This window comes from Dysidea avara, chromosome 3 (assembly GCF_963678975.1).
Source record: "Dysidea avara chromosome 3, odDysAvar1.4, whole genome shotgun sequence".
Lineage (NCBI taxonomy): Eukaryota > Metazoa > Porifera > Demospongiae > Dictyoceratida > Dysideidae > Dysidea > Dysidea avara.
Genome location: NC_089274.1, coordinates 13,605,721 through 13,614,430, shown reverse-complemented (window position 1 = coordinate 13,614,430; position 8,710 = coordinate 13,605,721).

The window sequence follows — 8,710 nt, the reverse complement described above, 5'->3', positions numbered from 1 at the left end:
AACAACTAAAGTGGAGGTGCCACAATGATGCAACAATACCTAAGGTGGAGTTGTGGTTTCAATTATGGCATTGTTAGCTATGCCGACTCTGAAGTGGTTTATACTTTTGAGCTGATGACACAGCCATCAGAAAATTGCTCTGGAGCTGAAAATCGCTAACCCGAGTGAAGTAACTACGCACTTTAAAGTAAGCACCAGTGACTACCTTCCACCCGACAGTACGTTTTTTTAAGTTTTAAAGTATTCTACATACATTACAAGGTTTGAAAAGATTACAAAACAACACAGAACTTACTTATATGTAACGCGCACGATAAAACTAAGATTTTCATGATGATCAGCGTGTGGACAAACCCCACAGCGATTTTCATCCTCATTGGAGCTCGGACGACGGAACAGTACCAAGTTAAACACGACTGAGTTGTCATTTTGTGCCAGGGTTCTATTGGGGAATATACGGAGAATTTTTTTATTAAAAAATCTCGGATACTGGAATGCCTAATAATAGGTTAAATATTTGTACGATAGTGTAAACTCTTGCTGGAAAAATGACAATTGCAAAATAAGATCGATATACTCTAATAGAGCAGTCAGTAACTCTAATAGAACAATCATCAAACTGACTGTTCTATTAGAGTATATCGATCTTGTCTCTTACATGCAGACATGCAGCAAGAATTTATTATTTGTGTTCCAGCCACTCATTTTTTTCTTTCTATATAGTGTTAAACTAGTAGCAAAGCATATGAACTAAGGCATGAACATTGAGCATAATCGAGCATAATAGGTAAATATTGAGCATTAATTTAAGCATAATATGTGAATTTTTGAGCAGTGCAGCATAGCATAATAGGTAAAATTATGAGCATAATCGGCGGGTCCCTACTCAAATTATGCCCAGTTGTGTACCATTATGCTCCAAATATGGTCATATAAAATTGTGTCTTGACTGCTCTATTAGAGTACCTAATGCATCTGTGAACGTTCTATTAGGATATTTCATTATGCGGTGACTGTTCTATTAGAGTATATCGATCTTCAACTAATCTTTTCTTCACAACATTGCTGTAAATCTGATTTTTACCATGTTTGCACACTATCCTATTCTGCATCATGCAAAATAGGCAGAATTTCAGCTTCTCACATAACCAATGCACAAAAATTTTGCCTAATATGCTGGCATTATGCTGATGCTTTTGGCTTCCTATATTATGCCCCAAATTATGCTGGCATATATAATCGGCGCAGGCCTAATTAACATGGCTATAACAGACAATTCTAATTTTTAGAAAATGGAAAATTTAAAATGGCACATGTCCCCTTTTTCCACTGACCCCTTCAATTGCTACCGTGTTGTCTCAAAATAATAAATTGCAATCGCTATATATGAATAATAACAATTTACAACCATAGGATTTTGTTATTATAGCACAAAGCTTGCTGAACACTTCTACTTTGACTTTATTTACTGTTGCTGGCAATGCTATGGGTGATAAAGCAGCTGATGACATTGCAGCTGTCTTATCTCATAATACTGACCTTCAGTATTTAATTTTAACTGGGAACAGTATAACAATATTAGGTGCCATCAAGATTGCCAGAGCCTTGCAGAGTACTTTGACTTTGTTAACTCTTGATATTTCTAACAACAATACTAGTAGCGAAGCAGCCGATGATATTGCAGTAGTTTTATCTCATAATACTATGCTGCAAAATCTCCAGAAACAAGTTTGAAACAATTGGTATCACTAAGATTGCTAGAAGTCTACAAGCTACTTCAACTTTAGAAAGGATTGCTTTTTCTTTTAATCAAATTAATCATGAGGCAGCAGATGATATTACAAATATTTTGTTTCACAATCCTAATATAAAATTTCTAGATATTGGTTGTAATGTCTTACAGACAGCAGGTATCAAAAAGATAGCACAAGGTATGAAGAGCACTTCAAAGTTGACATTTTTAACATTTACAATAACTTCATCAAAATTGAAGCAGCAGATGACATTGCAGCTGTTTTATCTCATAACTCTGAACTGCATTATTTGAATTTGAGCAGAAATGAGTTGCAGACTGTTGGTATTGTCAAGATTGTGCGGGCATTAGAGAATGCTTCATCTTTGAGTGCATTTGTTGTCTCAGAGAACAAAATTAATTGTGATGCAGCAGATGATATTGCAACTCTGCTGTCTCACAATGTTGAACTGAAGTTTGTACTCCTTGGTAATAACAACTTACAAGCAACAGGGATAATTAAAATTGCAAGAGCTCTACAGGACATGCATTCATTAACTGCATTTGATATTTCCAGTAATGGCGTTAGTGTTGAAGCAGCAGATGACATTGCAGCTCTTTTGTCCTATAATAATAAGTTGCAATATCTTCGCTTAGGTGGAAATGATTTGCAATCAGCAGGTGCTATTACAATTTTCAAAGCAGTAACTCATACTCCACTGCTATCAGTTTTAGATATTTCAAATAACAATATCAGCAGTGAAGCAGCCTGTGATATTGCCAGTGTTTTACACCATAGTGTTAAACTACAGGAACTGTATTTGGAAGACAATGTACCTGTACCTATGAAAATAATTAAAGCTCTAACACCAATTTTTCATACCACTAACAGAATGATGGGTGTCGATACCACAACACTAGCTTTGTCTAATAATAACTTACGTTATGTATCATTGAGTGGTAACAATTTACAGGCAGCAGGTGTCATTAAAGTTGTTGGTGTATTGTGCAAAACTACAACACTGAAAACGTTAAAGTTATCTAACAACTTAATTAGTGAGGCATTAGATGACATTGCTGCTGTACTGTCTTGCAATACTGAGCTACAAGAACTAGACCTTAGTGGAAACAATTTGCAATTGACAGGCATTAGGATACTTAGAAGAAGTTTACACAATATTTCAACTTTGACAAAATTCAACATTAGTAGCAACAGGTTTGGTCAAGAAGCAGCAGAAGAAATTGCAGCTATTTTATCCCATAATACTAAATTACAGGACTTGTCGCTTGGCTGGAATAACATAGAAACAACAGGTATGATAAGTATTGCAAGTGTCCTGAAGAACACTTCGACTCTAAAATTGCTTGGTCTTTCACACATGCAAGCAATGCTAAACACAGTCAGGGTTACATTGTGTAACAAAGCTCTTGTGATCTTACTAATGCCGAGTGCGTGTAGTTCAATATTTCCATCCAATTTTAGGTGGTACAAGTTAGTGTTATGACACAAAACAGTTGAAATGCAGTCTCCTACTTCACTGTGAATACCAGCACCAATGCTGGTGTAGAAGCAGCAGATGATATTGCTTCAGCTTTGTCTCAGTATGTGAATTTACAATCCCTCAATTTAAGTACAAATAATTTACAATCTGAAGGTATCATTAAGATTAGCTTTGCGCACCATGAACCTGACTTTGTTTGATATTTCTAAAAACAATATCAGTGATGCAGGTGTAAATGACATAGCAGCTATTCTATCTCGTAACATGAATTTGCAATGGTTGTATCTATATGGAAACAATTTTGAATCAGCTGGAGTCAAGAAGATTGAAAATTCTGTACAGAATATTATGACTCTCAGAGAGATTCACATGAGTGATGATAACTGCTATGAAATAACACAGCGTGTGCCATGTTTAAGTGACGATGGACAAACATTCATTTGGAAGCAAACTCTTGCTATCACAGTAGATAAATGACATATTTGTAAGGTGTGCACATTATAATAAGCTAGCTGTTTGTATCTTCATTATAGTGTGAATAGGTATTACATACAATAACCGGTTTAATGGAATCCATTACATTGTTAGTAGATAACACAAGTTTAAATTAAGTCAGTATCCATAATAGTCTACAAGGGTTGTTATAATTGTTGGAATCATCCTCCTTGCCTGTTGTGCGTAGCTCAAACAGGGAAGGCTCCAAGTGAGGGTTTCAGTGGGTGAAGTGTCCTCCAGTAAGTAGGCAGATCAAGTTCCTGATCTGAATGCAGCTTTTTCAGCCACTGTGAAGATTTGATGCTTTAATTCGATGGGGATTTCATGCATGGTTCTGGAGGTTCCATGGTTCTAGTTTTGTGGTTCCAGAGGTTATGAAGGTTCTGTGGTTTTAAATGTTCCGTGGTTTTGTGGGTGCACTATACTATATACTTTGGGCTAGCACTAGGCAACTTTAGTTAGCAGCCTTCCAAAAGGCTAAGGGTGAACACATAGCTTTTTGCAATTGTGCCTTTAAATTTGTGTGAATTAAATATCTTCCTGAAGTACATGCAGCGTCTCCCTGAATTGAATCATTTTTGATTTGTGATCTGGTAAAGGAATGCAATAATGTTTGGTATACACTATAAAATAATCTCAACTTATTCACACAATTAATATTTATATTAGTTCTCCGTATGTCACATTGAAAGCAAACGAGGTCCCATCCAGATCTAGATATGCTTTTATTAACTTAATTGGCATTTGGCCTATATATATATATTTTTTTTTTTGCTTAGCTGTGTCTGAGACTAAAAATGTATGCACCACTTTGGGCCATTAATATAATACATGGCTCTTAGTTTTACTAATTAATCAAAGCATATTGTGTTATACTCATAAGCCATATGAAGTTTACAATTATGTACAATAAAAAAAATAAGCCAATGGTTATGCAGGAGAGCTACTCCATTTTAATAAAATCCAGCAACACATACACAACCCATAATAGCTGAAGGGGTCATCGGTCCATGAGCCAGATACTATACTAATCACTGAAATTTTACCAAAAGCTCACTGTAATACATTAACCTCTGCACGTATGTCCCTCAATGGCTATTCTCCTATTTTTCCAGATGTTGCTATCTCATCTTCTGTTTGTGGTGTGGGTATCTATGTTTCTGAGAAGTTATCCTTCAGTAAAGTCCTTTTTGATAGTTTCAATTTTGTCGAGCATATCTGGATTCAAGTAACTCTTAGAGGTCACGACTCACTGCTGGTGGGCTGCATTTATCATGTTCTCATTTGTGGTGATTTCAATTACCCCAATATCAACTGGTCATCATTGTCATGTAGTACATCATACTCACAAATGTTTCTAGATGCAATTCACGATTCTTACTTATCTCAACATGTAACAGAACCAACTCATTATAGACCAAACACTACTGCTAATGTTTTAGACTTAGTTTTTACTAATGAGGAAGCTATGATAAATACCATAAATTACCTCCCTGGTATTGGTTCTAGTGACCATGTGTGTCTTCAGTTCAATTTATTATGTTACTCTACTTGTACCAAATCAACTTTACCTAGATATAATTTACGCCAAGCTAATTTTGATAAGATGAGAAATTTGATTGAAGAAGTCAACTGGGATGAAATTTTGTCACCCCTGAACATTCACTCTGCTTGGCAATTATTTGCAAAAACATTCACAGATATTCTTGATGACTGCGTTCCTCAGGATGTACCTAGAAAGAAATAGTGTATTTTTATGAACCAAAGAGCCCTCAATTTAAGAAACAGAAAACGCAAACTGTCGAATAAGTACATCCATAGTAATTCTTGGGATGATTACCTATGTTACTGTCAAGTAATTAAGAAATGAACTACGAAACTTGACGAGACGTTTACGCTCTAACTATGAAAACAAGTTAGTCTCTCAAGCCAAAGAAAATCCTAGGCAGCTTTGGAAATATACTCAATTAAAAGTACACCCATTAACTAACTCTCTTCATGGTCCTCACAATGCAGTTTTATATTCTGATAAATAGTGAGAAGTGCATGTTGTTAAATAATTATTTTGCTAGTGTATTTACTATAGAAGATCTATCCTCCATGCCTTCATTTTATATGCCCCATGTTGTGGATCCACTCAGTGACATAGAATTTACACCACAAGAAGTATATGCTAAATTGTCTATGCTCAATCCAGCCAAAGCATCGGGACCAGATGGTTGGCCAATATTATCACTGAAGGAATGTGGACAACAGCTCAGTGTACCGCTATCAATTTTGTTTAATAAATCTTTTAACTCTTCTACTTTGCCTGACGCTTGGAAAGAGGCTTTAGTCACTCCTATTTTCAAGAAAGGTGACCACACTATTACTAGTAATTATAGACTCACCTCTCCTATTGTTAAAATGATGGAAAGTGTTATCAAGGACAAAATAATGGAACACATGGTCAAATATAATTTATTCACTCCTCACCAACATGGTTTCATTGCTGGAAGATCTTATGTTACCCAACTGCTCACTGCCTTAAACTGTTGGACCAAATCTCTTGAACAGGGCCACTCAGTTGACATTATTTATTTCGATTTTGCTAAGGCCTTTGATTCAGTTCCTCACACTCGATTACTCACTAAACTGGAGTCATATGGCTTAACAGGGAACCTCCTAGGCTGGTTAAAAGGCTTTTTAGTGGGCAGAAAGCAAAGAGTGGTTATTAATGGTGAAACTTCATCTTGGTGTAATGTTCTCAGTGGTGTGCCTCAAGGCTCTGTGCTTGGTCCCCTGTTGTTTAATATTTATGTTAACAACATTCCTGTTCAAGTCAGTAGTTCTGTCTTACAATTTGCTGATGATTTAAAAATGTTTCGTGTAATACAGGATGCTCAGGATTTTCAGCAGTTACAAGATAATTTCAACAAGTTGTTAGCTTGGGCCAACAAGTGGCAACTAAGGTTTAACATCTCTAAATGCTTCTTATTGCATCTTGATCCACCACATGAGTATGGCGAGTACAATATTCAGGGTACAATAATATCTTCCAGTGATACAATCAAAGATCTTGGGGTACTCATTGATGATAACCGTAAATTTCGTTCCCATGCCACATCTGTGATCTCCAAAGCTAATCGGACACTGACTATTATTCGGAAGACCTTTCATTTCACAGATAACCACATGTTTGTTACTCTTTACAAGTCTTTGGTAAGACCAGTGATTGAGTATGGTAACATTATCTGGGGGCCACACTACAGTCTTGACCAACAAAACATCGAAAAGATCCAGCGTAGAGCTACTAGAACACTTGGTGGCTTGAAAGACACTCCTTACACAGAACGTTTACGTATACTGGGCTTACCTTCATTGCAATATTGTCGACTAAGAGGTGATATGATATTACTATACCGCCTTGTTAACAATGATATTGGCATTGATTTTTCTGACCTTTTTACCATCTCCTCAGTCACTTCAACTAGAGGCCACATGTACAAGCTATACAAGCCCCATGCTACTGCCAGGGCAAGGTGTCACTTTGTTTCAGTAAGAGCAGTAAATTCTTGGAACAGTTTACCAGATTATGTAGTTACGGCACAGTCTCTAAATGTATTAAAGAACCAGCTTGATGATTTCTTCTCAGATCAAATGACTCAAATGATTTTTAATTATATTGTACTAACTTAGTCTTAAGTTAACCTTTTTTTGTAATGATAAGGTATCACAGGCTTTTGCCTTCTTTCCTTTTTACACATAATAATAATAATAATACAGTGGTGATGAAGCCATCACCACCAGGTAATTTATAGGTGTACTTATGGCTTAATGAGGTGTTTTCAATTCTTCTTGGTTTAAAACAATTCAAAATAAAAGTATCATGTGTGTGTGTGTGTGTGTGTGTGTGTGTGTGTGTGTTATACTGGTAGGAGCCTACCAGTGCCGTCAACTGATAGCTCAGTCGGCATCTCCATCATGGGATGTGACAGTACGAGGGCTCCACCTAGGTGTCTGTCTGTTATTTACAAAATATTGGTCCTTATACTTGACTTCTTACCTGATCCTGATCTGATGTATGGTTCTAAGGGTATATGCATGGTTGATGTTTCGGCGGTATAGCACCCAAGCATCTTTGTGCAGTTGCTCTCATACCATTTGAGCTATCCTGCATAAACAGGTTAACTATCAAGCTTCATGTTGGTATGGTTAATGATCAACAGAAAAGTTGCTTATTAAGTTACTCCCAGGCAGACGGAGCCCTTGTACACATTCCAACCCTAACCACAATCATTTGATAGTGGTGGGAAATCAGGCATTCTGTAGTGCTGAAGAAAGAACACACAACACTGAAAAAGAAGAGTGGATGGTTTGTACATATGTATAAAGGTGAGTGAAGTAAATTAACCATTATAGCTTCCCTCCAGGCCACACACCCAAATTTGAGCCAACCATTCGGCCAAAGTTTCTTGCAAACTTGTTTTCTTAAAAAGCCTTAGATTTTGGGAGACTAGATTCTTCTTTCACACACTTTACAAAATGCTATAAAGGCAAACATGTTACTTGATTGTCTTGACATGTGGTACATGCACACAAACAGTTTATGAATGTGAATTAATGTGTTAAGTTTGAAGCTGATCTATTTAATATTCATATTGTTATCTGCAAAAAAGATCAATTTTCTGCCATGGCTACAGCGTAAGCCGCTTATGAAAAATTGGTGTGTACATTGCAAACCTTTTGTGATAGAAACTGGAGTAACAGCTACAGGGTAACAAGAACAGGTGCAGTTGCAGGGCTGAGTTACTCTAATAGAATAGTCACCAAGAGGTTAAGAAAGTGCATGAAAAATGTCAAACCAAAGCTGTCCAGGGTTCAAACCAGGATCCAGGGACCTACACACCAACACCCAAACCATTAACTACTGAGCCACTGCTATCATAGCTGCTCAGCTCCTATTAATAGTTCTAGCTTAAATTTATGTATTGTAATTATA